Below are 16,721 nucleotides of genomic sequence, written 5' to 3'. Positions count from 1 at the left end.
AATGATCACTTACCCCTTAAGTTGACCAAATAAAAGTTAGTGCCATGGGCACCTGCACTGTAGAGTGATGGTGAAGAACGTGACTGGACTCTAAGTCAGACTTGCTTTTCTGAATCCTAGCCCCACCATATAAGGCCTGGAGAGCCCTGGGTGAATATGTAATCTCCCCATATAATCTTTCAGTGTCTTAGTTTCCTCATCTACGAAATGAGGCAACTACAGCATGAACCTTGTGCAGCAACTGAAGTTTTAGTAGCGCTCTACTCCCAGAGCTTGGAAAACGGGGCCTGCAGAGGCTCAGATCGTACACTTCCGACTGTTAGCTGCTATTCTAGGTGCTGTGATGCTTTGTGGAGAATACAGAAGCTCACCGACACACTCAAAAGATTAACTGCCTGGTGATTTATAAGAAGGGTTTCAAGATCTCAGGACTAGAAAACAGGCTACCAGGACCCAGACGTTAATAATCATGATTACTACGGCTATTATCACCACCATCATCCTGCAATCTAATCTTAGGGTAGTACTTAGATAGGGCAGAACTTTGGAAATATCAGAAATCAAAGCTGCCACTTCCAGGAAATCCCATTTTGCATTGAATGGAATGTTTACTTAACATCAGGATTTTTAGGTATGAGGTTATTTAGCAATGTTTTCCCACTTGCTAATGATCAATACCCTCAATTTTATTTTCAGATTCTATTTTTTAAAGAAGATAAACACAGCTAACAGAGTTACATTTCAAAATAAAATGCAATTAGATAAATCTATTAAAATGCAAATATCAGTTAGCAAATTACAAATTAGTTAAATAACCAAAGTTGCTGCTTGGAGAAATTCTGTTAAGAGAATCAACCTTGTAAACTGTGTTCAGTTTTCTATGTTGCTGCCCACAGTGGATGAGCCCTTCTATACATATGAAATATTACACATGTACAATAAAAATGCTGCAAGGGACTAAGCACTCACTGTCTTTATTTAAGATCATCAGACGTTTTAAATACATCTGAACACTTCCAATGTGCTGTGCACAGTTGTGACTTTAAGACCAAGAGTTTTTCGCTGTGCCTGCTGCCTTTTCATTTAACATCAACTCTGAGAAAAAGAGTAAGGTAGCCCAGGCAATGTAGGGATCCTGGCTCCACAGGACAAGAAACTTGCCTTTGCAGAGAATTTCTGATCTGCCAACACTAACCTCAAATTGATGGGGACAGAATGGTGAGGAGAAGACAGTACAAGGGATTTCTCAGGAGCTCTGGAAATCTCTGCTTATATGTCAGATTCCACATAGCTGAATCCATCCCTTCCAGGGGTGAGCACAATGTTCACAGGCAAATGACATGCTGCACATATATCCAAAGTCCCTTTGAGAGTAAATAGCTGCAGAAATATTGAGCTTCTTGCTTATAACACAATAATGTATGTTTCTCTAATGCTAAACTGGAAGGAAAGAATAGTTCCATTCCTTAAAAAAATATGAAAGCAAGGCCCAGACCAGTTACAGATAAGGATAGTAGGAAAGGCAGCTGAAGAGGGGAAATACCACAAAACTGTATGAATGAAATGAGAAAAAACGTGGAAGTGGGGAGATTCAAGGGGGAAAATATTTTCAGACTTTTTCTCAAGGTCATAAGCTGACCTCTTTGTGGCTAAATCTAGCAGTGTCTTTTGTTTTCATTTTACTGAAACTGTAGCTTCTACTCCCTGATTCCTAAAAAGCTCTCTTCCTCAGGTATCTCTCCAGAGGCTCTCTCTACACTTTAGAGTTCCTCTCCAATTCTTTTGCCCTCTTCAATAATATCTATTCAATGTCTGCCTTCCTAGGGGTTCTACCCTCAGTTACCTTGTTTCTTCATCTTCATTCTAGGTATCTCATTATCCACCTCTGACAATCAACCTATCGAACACTGATGGAACCTCTAATCTGGCGGGAAACCCAAGAGTCATCGTTGACTATGCTTCCTTCCTCCTTCTCTTCTCTAAATTCTCCAAAGCCAGCAGAACCTCTGTAATCTGCCTACTGACTGCATTAGCTCCCACTTAGATGATGGCACCAGCATGCTGTTTCCCGAACTCCAGTCTTGCTCTCCTCCAATCCATCTACCAAACTGCAGATAGGGCAATTTCCAGAAAATCCTTTAAGTGGGACTTCTGTTTTCCTGTTTTCCCTGACTTCTTAATGCCTTGAAGACCAGGCCCAAGTTCCTTTGAAGCATACAAATTCTTTCAAAAAAATCTGGCTCCAGTTGACCTCTCTGGCCTCATCCCTTACCACTCCCCTTTCCTCCAGCTCCATTCTCCTGTCAGACTGGACTTACTTATAAAACTTTCAAGGCAGCTGGGCTTTTTCTTGCCTCCTGGCTTTGGATAAGATGCTTTTGTAGGTCTGACCATTCTATTTGTCCTTTAGGTCTCAACTTAGCTACATTCTCCTTGGGGACATCTCCCTTATCCTCAAAGCTTAGGGACTCCTTTGGAAGTGTTAACATTCTATGCAAACACAGCATTATAAAAAGTCATTTATGGGACCTTTAATACTTGGAAGAGAAGAAATCTTAAGAAACAGCATTATCTGGGTCACCGGAAAAAAGGAACTCATTCTGATAGTGAAAAAACATCCCCTATAGCTAAGAGGGTATTGAGAAAATAGGCCAGGACTGTAGCTCTTGAGAGGACAAATGAAGAATGGTATTTCATAAGCTCCTGAGGTTTCCTATATTTGTATGTAGTAATTTTTTTTTGAAGACCAATAACACCAAAGTCCATCACATCTTAGGAGGTTAGGATATAATAGTGGGGATAGAAAAGATCCATTCTGTACACTAAGCTCTAAGCAGAACTGAATGATTAATTATTTTCTCCTTCATACATTTTCTCTCTAGTTCCTAGCAGTCTGGTCCTTATTCTTGAAATATTCCAAGAAAAAGAATTATATTAAACTTTTTATCAATGTGTGCTTAATTAATGGGAAGGATCTCTGTCCTGAATCACACTTTCCAGATTTGAGATGTGAAGATAAAAACAAAAAACAACGATTTCAGTTGACTGTAGATATCTTTCACCAAATTGTACTTTAAAGTCACTACTGTCATCTAATTTGTATCCTATGTTAATAGTGTCAATAACTAAGAGAGGAAGAGACTGGAGAAAAACAGGTTTTTAAACAAAAAATAATTACTGCTTAATAATTACAATACTTCCTTTTCCCAGGGAAGGCAGTAGCTAGTAACACAGCATCCATAGTGAGTAAAACTAGCCTTCTGTAAGTTACTGAGGAAGAACAACTCAGTGACTTGATGACACCTTAGGCTTCTTGCTTCTTTCTATATTATGTGTACAGTGTGTGGGTGGGTGGGTGTGTGAATTTAATTCTCCCAATGTGTGATATATTGCAGTGAGTATACAACTTTGCAACAGACTTAAAATTTTAAGACATAACTGTATGAAATAATGAGCAAGGAAAAACAGAGAACTTGGGAAGCAGGAAGGAAGACCACAGGGACAAACTGCCTATGGTTCTTTTTCCTCCCAAGCTGCATTTTTATAAGACACATTCACTTATAGGGACAAAGACAGTCACAGTCAAAAAGAACCAAATCTTTTTTATATATGTGGGTTGTAAGAAATAAAGTTACAATATAAAGACTTGGGAGACCATCTAGTTCAACTTCTTCATAACACAGAAGAAGCAGAAGCATTAGAACTGGACTAGAATCTCACTGAGTTTGACAACTAGGCATAAAATCAATCAGAATTACTTAAAATACTGAATTATAGGATTTTTAATCCTTTAGATAGCTGAAAGGACTCTAGAAATAAGTTCATCAAGTTATTCACAGCTTATTTTTTTTCTTTTCAATATACCCTCTTTCTTATAGAAAGAATCATTCCTTCAGCAGTGATTCTGAGCATGTATTTGGTGGTGGGGGTGTGTGATAATTTGAAAAAATGGAAAAGCTCCTCTCCCACTGAAAATCACTTCTATCAAAGCCTTCATTTCAAAAGTGATAAAATTAAGGTTCTACAAAGTGAAGTGCCTTGCTCAAGACCACACCCATAAAAAAACCCTGAGCCCTCTGATCCTAAGGAGAGGCTCTTACTGTTTCACAACTGCTGTCAACTTAGATGTGAAGACTCAACTGGAAAATCTATATAGTGACCATTACGATGAACCGCCCCGTGTAAGACAGGAGACCAAAGATCGACACTAACACGGGTTTTCTTTTATCTTTTTATCCTGGGCATGTTTTAAGGACTAGATTCAGGTTTGGTGAAAAGCCATTTTTATTTTAGCTACCCAATTCTTCTTTTTTGGCTTTTCAAACTAGAAATACTGATCTTATGCTACTCTCTCCATTTCCTTAGCAAACGTATCACTTCTTGCAACACTGCTTTTGTTGCCCACCTCCCACCCAGATGCGTGTGCCTTTTCTCTATTCTGAGATGAAAGGTTGCAAGGTACTCAGGACTTCCAGGACTAGCCTCTCTTTTATCTTCACTGTAAGAACAATTCTGGCATGTGAGCTAGCCAATGTAGCAGGTGATGTTTCTTTATTATTTAAAATGTACCCCCATACACATGTAAGACAGGAAGGCTGTAGAGCTTTAACGTGTCTATTGATCTTACCTGCAGGTTAAATAAGCTTTCGACAAGAGTGCAAGCCAATGTTGCCCTACGGTTCTGAGGAAGCCAAATCCTTCCCCCAATTTTTTAGTTCTCAAAAATGTTACTACTCACAGAGGACAGAATGTAAAGTTCCCTGGTATCATTCCAAACGCAGCTTTTTTGTTTTCTAACATTTATAATACTGTATCAGAGTAAAAATTCCATTAGAAAGTTACCAGAGGGCAGATTTTAGCAACAGTTAACTATTTTTAGACAGGATAGTTAAGATTTATCTGTTTATTTGTAAGTTATTATCAAAGCAGTTTGTTTTCCAAGTGGATTAAATACCTCCAATATACTCAATACACTTTTCATTGGCTGAGAAATCTTTTGTTTTTGGATAGGAAAATGGTAAACAGTAATTACTTCATATGGCTAATTTATTCCCCAAAATGTCAGCTGTGGTATCCTACAATCTGCATTTTTCTTTGTATCCCTGACATTGCTATCTGGCTCCAAGACCCACCATCACGGTTCTCTTCCAGCAGGTCAACTAGAAGGCCAATGGCAAAAGTAAACAGCACACACAGATACACGATAAATGTTTGTTGAAAAGTAATAAATAAACATCTTTAGTAAAACACTAGTCTATTACTATAGCTTAATAGTAAAGACAGTGGGCTTCAGATCAAGATAGCCAGGGGTCTGAATCCTGGCTCTGCCACTAACGGTGTGAATTGAAGCAAGTTATTTAGCCTCCTACTGTTCCTTTGCTTTTGAAAAATGGCTTCCGTATAGAGTTGATGTAAGCATTAAATGAATTAATATATATAAACAGCTTAGAACAGTGCCTGGCCCATAGTAGGGGTTATAAAATTTATGCTATATTATCAGGTAAGTGAGAAACTAGTAGGGCCGAATCAGGGTCCTGAAGCTCACCCCACCCTTTACTCCTGGACCCAAGACATGGAAATAAGAAGGGTTTCTCCTTAGGGGGTCTGACTTCCCTTCTCTGTACCTGCTATATGACACCTTGTATGCTGATGTCTCTCTCTGTCCCCCATGCTTCTCCCTACTCAATACTGAGCTCATGAAAGAAAGTGACAAGTGACTGCTAAGTCCCATCTTTCTCAGTTAATAATTCAGTAAATAACTTCAGTTTCATGTGCTCCATCCTATAACAACATCTGAGACTGCACCAAGTCCAAATTCTCAGATGCTATATAATAGTGGCTTTAAAACTCATTCTCTTACCTCTATGATACACACACATTACCACTTCAAAACGCCTTTTTTTTTTTTTCCATGTTCAGCAGAGGAAAAGTTAAATGTCAGCCCTGTAGAGGAAGGTGCTAGGTGGCAAAAATAGACCCTACTGTAAATACTAATCCTGCACTGAAAGACACTGACTGTCAATAAAAGATGGCATTTAGCAGACTTAATTCACAATTTCCCTATGATTACTTCAGGAGATCAAGATCTCCACCAAGACCAAAATGCTGGCTATTGGTTGCCAAGACTTATTTTCAAGAGTTCCCCACCTTTCCCTCAGTGCTTATAATGTGTAGAGCACTGTGCTATGATCTGGGCAGGACAAAAAACAGTCCTGATCCTGAAGGGGCTTCGTATCTAGGCAACACCGGAGAAGACAAGATAATGGTGCTCCATGGTATTCATAACTAGGATGCTATGGGAGCCCTGTAAAAAGAATGATTTCATTTCCTGGTGGGTGGATGTTCTTACACCAAAGCACTAGCAGGTCTCATTTCAGCAGTGACCCGAGAAGAAGAAACATCAGACTTACTCAGAGTAAGCATGTGGTTTCAACACATCCCACATGTGGTTCTGACATGAACTGTACCTTCTCTAGGGAAAGCTTCATTAAAAAGGTGGCAATTAAACTGGGTTGGAAAGATAAAGTAGATTTCAACAGGTACGGAAAGATGGGGCATAACAGGTTAAAGACACTGGAAAAAAAGCAGAGAGGAGGAAAGTGATTTTCCTGGTGGGAGAACAGCAAAGATGCCAGCTGATTGAAGTTAGATAATGTAGGGCTTCAAATGCCATGACAGGAGTTGGAAATATATTCTGGAGACCTGTAGTTCTCAAATTTGTTGCTTCTAGGAGCTGCAGGACTCCAGTGAGGTCTTTTGGGATCACTAATCACTCTGCTCCCTCCCTGAGTTTCGATTAGATAAACTCCACTTTGTTTACATACACGCGCGCATGCGCACACACACACACACGTATGTATATATTCAGCACATGATTTCCTTGAATAAAGGGAGTCCAGTGCTTTAAAAGAAAAGTTTGAACTTTTTTTTTTTTTTAAGATTTTTTATTTATTTATTTGACAGAGATAGAGACAGCCAGCGAGAGAGGGAACACAAACAGGGGGAGTGGGAGAGGAAGAAGCAGGCTCCCAGCAGAGGAGCCTGATGTGGGGCTCGATCCCGTAACACCGGGATCACGACCTGAGCCGAAGGCAGCCGCTTAACCGCTGTGCCACCCAGGTGCCCCAAGTTTGAACTTCTTCTGGAACTTAAAAACAAAACAAAACAAAAAACCCCAAAACACCTGGGTCCCATCCCAGACTAATTCAATCAGAATTTAATGAGCACCTAGGGTTGAGAACCATTAATCAGACTATGGAGTCACAGAGGGCCTCAAAGTGCGGTCCAGAGAGCAACAGCATTATGCAATCCTACGGAATCAGAACCTACATTTTTAAAAAAAGATTTGATTTATTTGACAGAAAGAGAGTGTATGCACACAAGCAGGGGGAGTGGCAGGCAGAGGGAGAGGGAGAAGCAAACTCCCCGAGGAGCAGGGAGCCTGATGTGGGGCTTGATCCAAGGACCCTGGGATCATGACCTGAGTTCAAGGCAGATGCTTAACTGACTGAGCCACCCAGGCACCTCCAGAATCTGTATTTTTTAAAAAGATCTCTGGATGACTAGTATATACATTAAAGGTTGACAGGTACTGAAGGAAGGTTCTAAGTAGGAATCACACAGTGAAATCCATTTGATATAATTTACTGATCATCTTCTACTGTCAGACATGAGGCTGGGTACTTTTTGTACTTCTGTGAGCCTCAGTTTTCTTATCCAGAAAAGGAAACTTTATTTACATCGTGGGGCTGTCATAAGAACTAGATATCCATAAAGTGTTAAGTATAGTGCCTGGCAAAAAGTGTTTTAAAAATCGTAACTATTACCATTAACATATATTTCTTCAAATTATTGCCATTCTGCAAAATTACTGCTATATGATACTAAGGCTCAAAGAAGTTCAATGGCTTGCCAAAGGTTACACAGTAAATGGTGGAACTGAATCTCAAACCTAGTACTGTCTCATTCGAAAGCTTATCTTCTTTCCCACACAATGCTCTGACATCAAGGCTCAGTGTAGACTGAAAGCAGGAGAAACGGAAGACAAGGCAGTACTGATGATAAACTAAATGGTGCTAGCATTAGCTACCACATTTCTGTTTAAGAGATTAGAACTGGCCAAAATTACAGACAAGTACTAATAAAAAGCAGATTTGAGTTATGTACATCCTGACATCATGTAAACACTTAGCAACTTAGTTGATATTTAGTTAGTATTTAACAATATTTAATCTCTAGATTGGTTTATAGAGTTCACAAACCACTTTCATATGTATCATAGTCTTTAACCTTTACCACAACTATGTAAGATGAATTATTATTCTAAAATGAGACCACTCCACTTTTTCCTCCTTAAACCCCTATTTAATACATAAACCTGGATTTCCTAATACCTTATAGTGGCTTTTATGTCAGGCCTCGTGTTAAAAAAACAATCCAGATTTTCAATGACAAGCATAGAGTTCATCTCCTATCCTTTTTCCTTTTAGCCCATCGGCAAAGGTCAGAAGATAGATGGGTTTTTGGTCAAAAGAAATAAAGAACAGGGCAGGTAGCATAGGTATATGTATCTTGTTCGCTCCAGTGAAGTAATGGAAGATACTTGACTGAGCTCTCTGGATTCTTGGCAGAAGTGCTGCCCCAACTGGAGGAGAGTTTTTAAGAGACCAGCCCCACAAAACACATCAGTAGAGATGAGAGAATGAGTAACCAAACAGAAGACTAAGAAGTTACTTCATGGCTTTTGGTGTATTCATAAAATCTACTGAGGTATGTCCCCTACTTCCCACATAGTTGTGCCAACATTTCTAAGGCATCCTTAAGAATCTACAAAATTTGTGATTCCATAGCTATAAAGAATACATGTTTTTAAAAGGGAAGCAAATGAAAGGCTCTAGAAAAATTTTGTTCTTCACAATAATCGCAGGGGTGGAGCTATGACAGCACTTTCATATTGCCTAGTTGTCTAAGAACAGCCCATTATGCCCTTGCTTTCATGAGAAATTTTGCAGCCTGCCCTAGTAAAACATTTATAGAAGTGACTTCCAGCACTCAACTTAGTGATTTAATATTATACAAAGTTCATTAGTCATGGTATCTACATCAATTTTCTACAGAAGCTATTATTACCTTTCTGATTTCAGCCATTGCCTTCTCTCTTTGTAAGCAAAACAAACACAGATTTTACTGAAGATCTGCTATTTAAGAACCACCCACTTGTAGTATCCCGTAATAATTCCTGTCAGTGTAGGCTATCTTTGAGGGATTTAGTGGTTTTTGCTTTTGGCAGTGCTACAATGGTGGAAATAACTTATACTGCCCATCCCCATCTTACAGTGTCTGCTAATACGTAGGGTTGTTGGCTGCCAAGCAGATTTAATTTACCCACTTCTCAGCTTGCATTAACCTTTGAATAATAAAGCACAGCTGAGGCTGCTGTAAGAAACAAACCGAGGAATGAATAATTAAAAACACCTCCTCAGCCTTGGAAAGACCAATTCCTAACCATTAGGCGAGATTTAATTGTGACTGAAGCATTAAAAAGGCTAATTGTATTCTTTATAAACTGAAACAAATGCTAAGGACATAGTGTGACTACAATATATGTAGTATATGAAAAGCAAAGCTCTGAAAGCACCCAGTAATCAATTCAAATGAAAAAAGGAAGAGTAGTCTGATTCTCAAGAAAAACAATGACTCCTAAAGACGGGCACTTTTATTGTCTACATACAGAAAAAATTGCTACTACTTATAAAAAGCTATTATACATTTGATACAGGTGGACTGGCTGGAATAGCATTTGAAGGGATAGAAATGTTAAAGCTGAAACAAAAGGTTGAGAATAGAATAGATTACAGGAAATCCCTATCTTCTTTCAATCTGTCAAGTGCTTACGGCAGCTGGGATTCTTCTTTGCTTTTGATGGATTTAATTTTCCTTTGGGAACCCAAATCTAATGTTGCTGTCATATTTATGTGTTAAGATCACTAAACAGTTGTTGCTATTTTATATACTTGCCAATACACTGTTAATATCTAATATGATATTCAAACCAAAGAGTATCCTCTTTATCTGAATAGCTGGAAACAATTATCTCTGTTTCTAGACCTCCAGCAAAGGGCCGGGCATCTCCCTAAATCAAGGAAGGCAGTTTCCTCCCATCACTAACTTTAAAGTATGTATGTTTAATTCTTCAAATTAGGAAGTTTTTCTTGCACTTAATTATATTTTGCTAAATTTAAGGTCTTTTCCTTTACCTCTGTTCAAAAAACCATTATTGTCAGTGCCCTTCTCCTAACAACCTTTCAATTACTGGAAATTAGGGAGGTAGAAATCTTTCTTCTGTACGAAGTAATTTTGTGGCTTTTAAAATGGCTTCAGTTGTCATTTTTATGCTTCTTTTGGTTCTCTGAATCTTCTCTAATTTTTGGTCTATCTAACTTGAAGATGATTCTTTGTACATAATGGGTAAAAGGATGACCAAATGAGAACAGAATTGGATTTGCTATTTTGGTATAGATCGTCTTCTCATCTGGGAGAACAAGAATACCATTTTTTTTTGTAGGTTATATTCTTAATATTTTCCCATATCACATCATTTTTGATATAAGAAAACTGTTGGCTCATACTGACCTTGTTTCCTGCTGTGACTAAAAATTTTACAGTTCTATTTGTAATTAGTCACCACTGGAAAGAGTTCTCATTACCCCGGTTTCTTCTGAACATCCCTAAACCCTTGCTACCACCCTTAAAGTGTCCGATACTTGTTTAAATTTCCTTCGGTATTCAGTCTATTGTATTTTTCTTAGAGTTAGCCATTTTCCAACACTTGGTTTCACTCTAGCCCCAGCAAAATAAATGATCCCTAGCCCTGGTTTCCCACAGGCCATGACATGCTCTCCGTGACAGCACTAACCTAGGCTATGTTGTTCTTAGCCTTCAGCAGACTGGAGTCCCTTGGGGGCAGGTACTGTGTCTTACTCATCTTTGTATCCTTGTTAGCTTAAATGGTGTCTGGAACCCAGCAGACACCCAGAGAGCATTTTTTGATTCAATGTGAATTCACAAAGAATTGACACTTTTAACAGTGACCAAAAAGTACTGAGGGCAGAGTAGATACTGAATAAACATAAGATTAACTTTTTTTTGGGGGGGGGGGGATTATATTTTATTTTAAACCTTCTGATTTTAAAAGTTTTAAATTTATAGAAACATTGCAAAGGTAGATAATACATAGTCCTCATATACCCTATAGCCAGTTTCCTCTATTATTAACATTTTACATTATTATGGTGCATTTGTCAGAAGTAATGAGCCAATATTGATACATTATTATTATTAAAGTCCTTAGTTTATTGAGATTTCCTTAGTTTTTATCTAATGTCCTTTTCCTGTTAGTAGTTGTACCTTTTTATGCTCCATTCCTTTTTTTTTTTAAACAGGCATACCTCATTTTATTATACTTTACTTTATAGCACTTTGCAGATATTGTATTTTTTTACAAATTTAAGGTTTGTGGTAATTCTGCGTCACAAGTTTGTCAGCACCATTTTTCCAATGGCATGTGCTTACTTCATGTCTGAGTCACATTTTGACACTTCTCCCAATATTTCAAACTTTCTCATTATTATTGTATTTGTTATAGTGATCAGTGATCTTTGATATTACTATTTTAATTGTTTTGGGGCACCATGACCACACCCATATGAGACAACAAACTTAACTGATAAAAACTGTGTGTGTTCTGACTGGTCTGCTGACTGGCCATTCCCTCTCTCCCTCTCTGTGGGCCTCCCTATTCCCTGAGACACAACAGTAATAAAATTAGGCCAATTAATAACTCCACAACGGCCTCTACATGTTCACATCAAAGGAAGAGTTGTACATCTCTTACTTTAAATTAAAGGCTAGAAATGATTCAGTTTTGTGAGGAAGGCATGTCAAAAGCTGAGACAGGCTGAAAGCTAGGCTTCTTGCAGAAAACAGCCAAGTTGTGAATGCAAAGGAGAAGTTCTTGAAGAAAATTAAAAGTGCTGGTCCAGTGAACACATTAATGATGACAAAGCAAAACAGCCTTATTGCTGATATGGAGAAAGTTTTAGTGGTCCAGATAGAGGATCAAACCAGCCAGAACCTTCTGTTGAGCCAAAGCCCAGAGTAAGGCCATAACTCTCTTCAATTGAGAGAGGCCAGGAAGCTGCAGAACAAAAGTTGGACACTAGCAGAGGTTGGTTGAGGAGGTTGAAGAAGCTGTCTCTGTAACATAAAAGAGCAAGGTGAAGCAGCAAGTGCTCACGCAGAAGTCGCAGCAAGTGACCCAGAAGATCCAGATAAGATACTTGATGAAGACGGCTACATTAAACAACAGATTTTCAACGTAGACAAAACAGCCTTATATTGGAAAAAAATGCCATGTAGGACTTTCATAGCTGGAGAGAAAAAGTCAATGGCTTGGCTTCAAAGATTCAAAGGACAGGCTAAAGCAGTTGGTGACTTTAAGTTGAAGCCAATACTCACTGACCATTCCAAGAGTCCTAGGGTTCTTACAAATTATGAAATCTACTCTGCCTGTGCTGTATAAATGGAACAACAAAGCCTGGATGACAGCTCATCTATTTACAACATGTTTTATTGAATATTTTAAGTTCTGTTGAGACCTACTGTTCAGAAAAAAATGATTCCTTTCAAAATACTATTGCTCGTTGACAATGCACCTGGTCACCTAAGAGCTCTGATGGAGATTTCCAACAAGATTAATGTTGTTTTCAGACTTGCTAACACAATATCTATTCTGCAGCCCATGAATCAGGAGTCATTTTGACTTTCAAGTCTTATTATTTAAGAAATACATTTTGTAAGGTTATAGCTGCCATAGATAATGATTCCTCTGATGGATCTGGGCAAAGTAAACTGAAAACCTTCTGGAAAGAAGTCACGATTCCAAATGTCATTAGGAACATTCATGATTCATGGGAAGAGGTCAAAATATCAACATGAACAAGACAACCCTCATGGACGACTTTGAGGAATTCAAGACTTCAGTGGGGGAAATTCACTGCAGATGTGATGGAAATAGCAAGAGAACTAGAATTAAAAGTGGAGTCTGGAACAAAAAAAAGTGGAGCCTGAAGATGGGACTGAATTGCTCGTGATAAAACTTTTAACAGATATGGAGTTATTTCTTACGGATAAGCAAAGAAAGTGGTTTCTTGAGATGAATCTACCTCTGGTAAAGATGCTGGGTAGACTGTTAAAATGACAACAAAGGATTTAGATTATCACATAAACTGAGTTGATAAGGCAGTGCCAAGGTTTGAGAGGATTTACTCCAATTCTGAAGGAAGTTCTACTGTGGGTAAAATGCTACCAGAGAGCACTGAGTGCTATAGTGAAGTTGTTCATGAAAGGAAGAGTCAACAGATGTAGCAAACTTTATTGTTGTCTTATTTTAAGAAATTGCCACAGCCACCCCAGCCTTCAATAACCGTCACCCATTAGTTAGCAGCCACCAACAAGGCAAGACCCCCACCAGCAAAAAGATTAACTCCCTGAAAGTTCACATGATGGTTAGCATTTTTTAAGCAATGAAGTACCTTTTAATTAAGGTATTACAGTGTTTTTTTAGGACATAATGTTATTGCACACTTAATAGACTATAGCATAGTGTAAATGTTACTTGTACATGTACTAGGAAATTAAAAAATTGATTTGACTCACTCTATTATGGTATTTGCTTTATTACAGTGGTCTGGAATCAAACCCACAGTATCTTTGACCTATGTTTGTAATAAAATAAAAACTTAAGTAGAGAAACTGAGTGAGGTGTTATGGAAATACTTGGTACTATCTTTGCAACTTTTCTGTAAATCCAAAGTTATGCCAAAATAAAAGTTAATTTGTGCTCACTCTGGCATCACATATACTAAAATTGGCTATACAGAGATTAGCATGGCCCCTGCACAAGGATGACATACAAATTCGTGAAGTGTTCCATACTTTTAAAAAAAAAGTTAATTTAAGAACTGACACTGAAAACGACAAAAGCAATGTCCTTCTGGAGTTTCCTTTAAAAAAAGTTTCTATATGTACAAATGTTCATCTTGCACAATATGTTTACGTTTTAAATGTAAGTATATGATTACTCATCTCTCTACATGGAAGTTTTCCCAAAATACTGCCAAATGCTTTACCTTAGCTACATTCTAGTTCTGTTAATCACACTGGTAATATGATAGTACTCACCAAAAATATCAGCAAAATATCAACATTAAAATTACTTGCTTTCTGGGGAGGAGAGGCATAGGGAGAGGTGAGGGTGGGGATATTTCAACTAGATCTGCTCTGTACTGAAGTATAAGTGTACCAATTCAATTTGCTTGATCCTTTGCTCCCCAGATCCTCAACCCCTCCATGGTATACTAGTTATTTATTCATGTTACTAAGTTCCATGAAAATGGATATACAGTAAAAGAAAAGTTAGCTGGGATGCCAATGGCTACTTTTCAGTGAATGAGATCATGGCATTTTAGGAACCCAAAGTACCTTCTCGAACCCATCTCCCCTTTATCCAAAAACTATGGATAGGCTGTGTCATTCAAGATTTTGTTTGAAGCAAATATGTCAACTGAATTCAAGAGAAATGATACATCCCCCCCTCCCCAAGAAGTAGTTAAGATTTGCTCAGTGGTGACTTATCAGTTCTGTAGGCTCCAAACTGTCCAGATGTCCATTCCTGTACTTTCTGTAAGCAAGCAGTGGAGAATGCATCGCTGACAGCACCATAGCTCCAATGTAACTACTGACAGATACTAAAGCTACTTTTTAATATTGTAGTCCCAAACTTTCCTTGTTATACTTGCCTATCAAATGTCTGTCCATGAAGTTATAAAGGAGATCAGTACAGAATGGAAATTGGTAAAAATGAGAATGTCTGAGAGACCCGGGAAGGAAGTGGGATGGACTGAGCAGTTAGTTACTCCAGCATACCTGCACATCTGACCATTTTCCCCTTGTTTACTCTTGGGCATATATAAGTACATATATGAGAAGAAGGAAGAAAAGAAAAAAGACAGAAACAAGGCAGTGGGAGATAAAAGAAAGGGTAAGAGAGTAGGAGTAAAAACTAGGTCTGAGACAGAAAAGACTTATAATTTACTGTTGTATTTTTAAAAGCTGGCAGAATTGAATTTTCTTGTCTTATTCTAGTTCAAGCCCTGATGAATATAAAATTCACTTTTGTTTAGATAAAATATATTCTTTAATATGTATAAAAGCAGAGCAGGGGCACCTGGGTGGCAGAGTTGGTTAAGCTGCCAACTCTTGGTTTTGGCTCAGGTCATGATCTCAGGGTCCTGGGGTGGAGACCACTTCTGGCACTGTGCTCAGCAGGGAGTCTGCTTGTGGATTCTCTCCCCCTCTGCACCTACCCGCCTTGGAGTAACTAAAATATCTCCATCAGATTTGATCTACACTTAATTGCTTTAGCATACCATGATTTCTTCTTAAAAAAGGTGTTTTACTCTTTAATAACAAAGAAATGCTTAAAATATGTTAAATAAAAAGAAAAAAATTATGTAAATGAAATCAATTTACTTGTTTATTTAGTCATGTATTCAACAAATATATTCTAAGCTCCTTCTGTGTGTTGGTCACATAGGTAATGCAGATTGAGCATCAAACAAAACCAAACTCTTTATGTTCATGGAATGTATATCCTAGTGAGGAGAGGATAACACTAAGCAAATAAACAAGTAAACACACAGTTTGTCTGACGGTGAGAACTAATGGGGAGCAATACAACTGGTTTGGTAAAGGCAGTGATTCCAAATTATTTTTAAAAACAAAACAAAACCTAAAACACCTATGTGGAACATTTAGGTATTACTTTATGAAATTTATCTACTTCTTTAAGTTGTATTTTCCCACTCCAAAAACAATCATGTAAAAGCTCCTAAAAATATAGTAGCCCACGATAGATTGTTTTCACTGTGAACTATAATCGTATTTAGTTGTATGTTCATAGCTGGCTAAGGATTTGCAAAGTATCAAGAAAAACTATCCTAATCCACGTAAGAGTTCTTTCTATTTTAGATTAACAAATTATTCACTGCAAACACAATTACACTGTTTAGGACCAGAGAATGCTAAATATTCACAATGTAATTTTTTAAATTACAATTTTGTTAAAGATTACACCTCTTCAGCTGAACATTAAAGGCAGAAAATGTTTTTAGTAAAAGAAACAATGAGGGATTTAACCCACAAACTTCCACAGTTAAATCAACACAATTGGAAATAATAAGCTCTGGAACTTATCAGTTATTGTCAGAACATTCTAAGTTGGTTAAATTCCTATAAGTTTATGTATTTTTGTAGGTAGCGGCTTTTATAGTATACATGGATGTATTATAACAAAAACAGCTTATTAAACATTGAACATAGTAGAATGAAAAATCAAATGATTTAGATTCATTTAATTTAAATTGTGGGTCAGTATCTTTTAGTGGTTTTCTACTGCCAATTTCATAAATCTTAGTATCACGTATAATAAATACATTAAATGTCTTTGCTCATAGAAGCACTATCAGTATTAAGAAAATATTCGAACCGTCAAAACACCAACACTATTTCTTAAATTTCAAAGCCAACAGCAACAAACAAGAACCTCAGAGACAGGGAGCAGACAGAAAAGCAAACCAACATTGATAAAAATATGTTGGAAA

The 16,721-nt window shown here is 37.7% G+C and overlaps 1 protein-coding gene and 1 non-coding gene across 3 annotated transcripts in view; one reads left to right on the top strand and one right to left on the bottom strand.

Annotated features, from left to right (window-relative positions):
- Window positions 1-16,721, bottom strand: part of UBE2E2 (ubiquitin conjugating enzyme E2 E2) — a 357,209-nt gene that overhangs the window by 85,968 nt on the left and 254,520 nt on the right. The window lies entirely within an intron of this gene.
- On the top strand, window positions 13,898-13,999 carry LOC113254171 (U6 spliceosomal RNA). The gene has a single exon (XR_003315698.1). It is a non-coding gene; the product is annotated as a U6 spliceosomal RNA (small nuclear RNA).

The sequence above is a fragment of the Ursus arctos genome, unplaced genomic scaffold, assembly GCF_023065955.2.
Source record: "Ursus arctos isolate Adak ecotype North America unplaced genomic scaffold, UrsArc2.0 scaffold_20, whole genome shotgun sequence".
Lineage (NCBI taxonomy): Eukaryota > Metazoa > Chordata > Mammalia > Carnivora > Ursidae > Ursus > Ursus arctos.
Note: the sequence above shows the minus strand (reverse complement) of the source record. Positions and strands in the feature narration are given on the sequence as shown.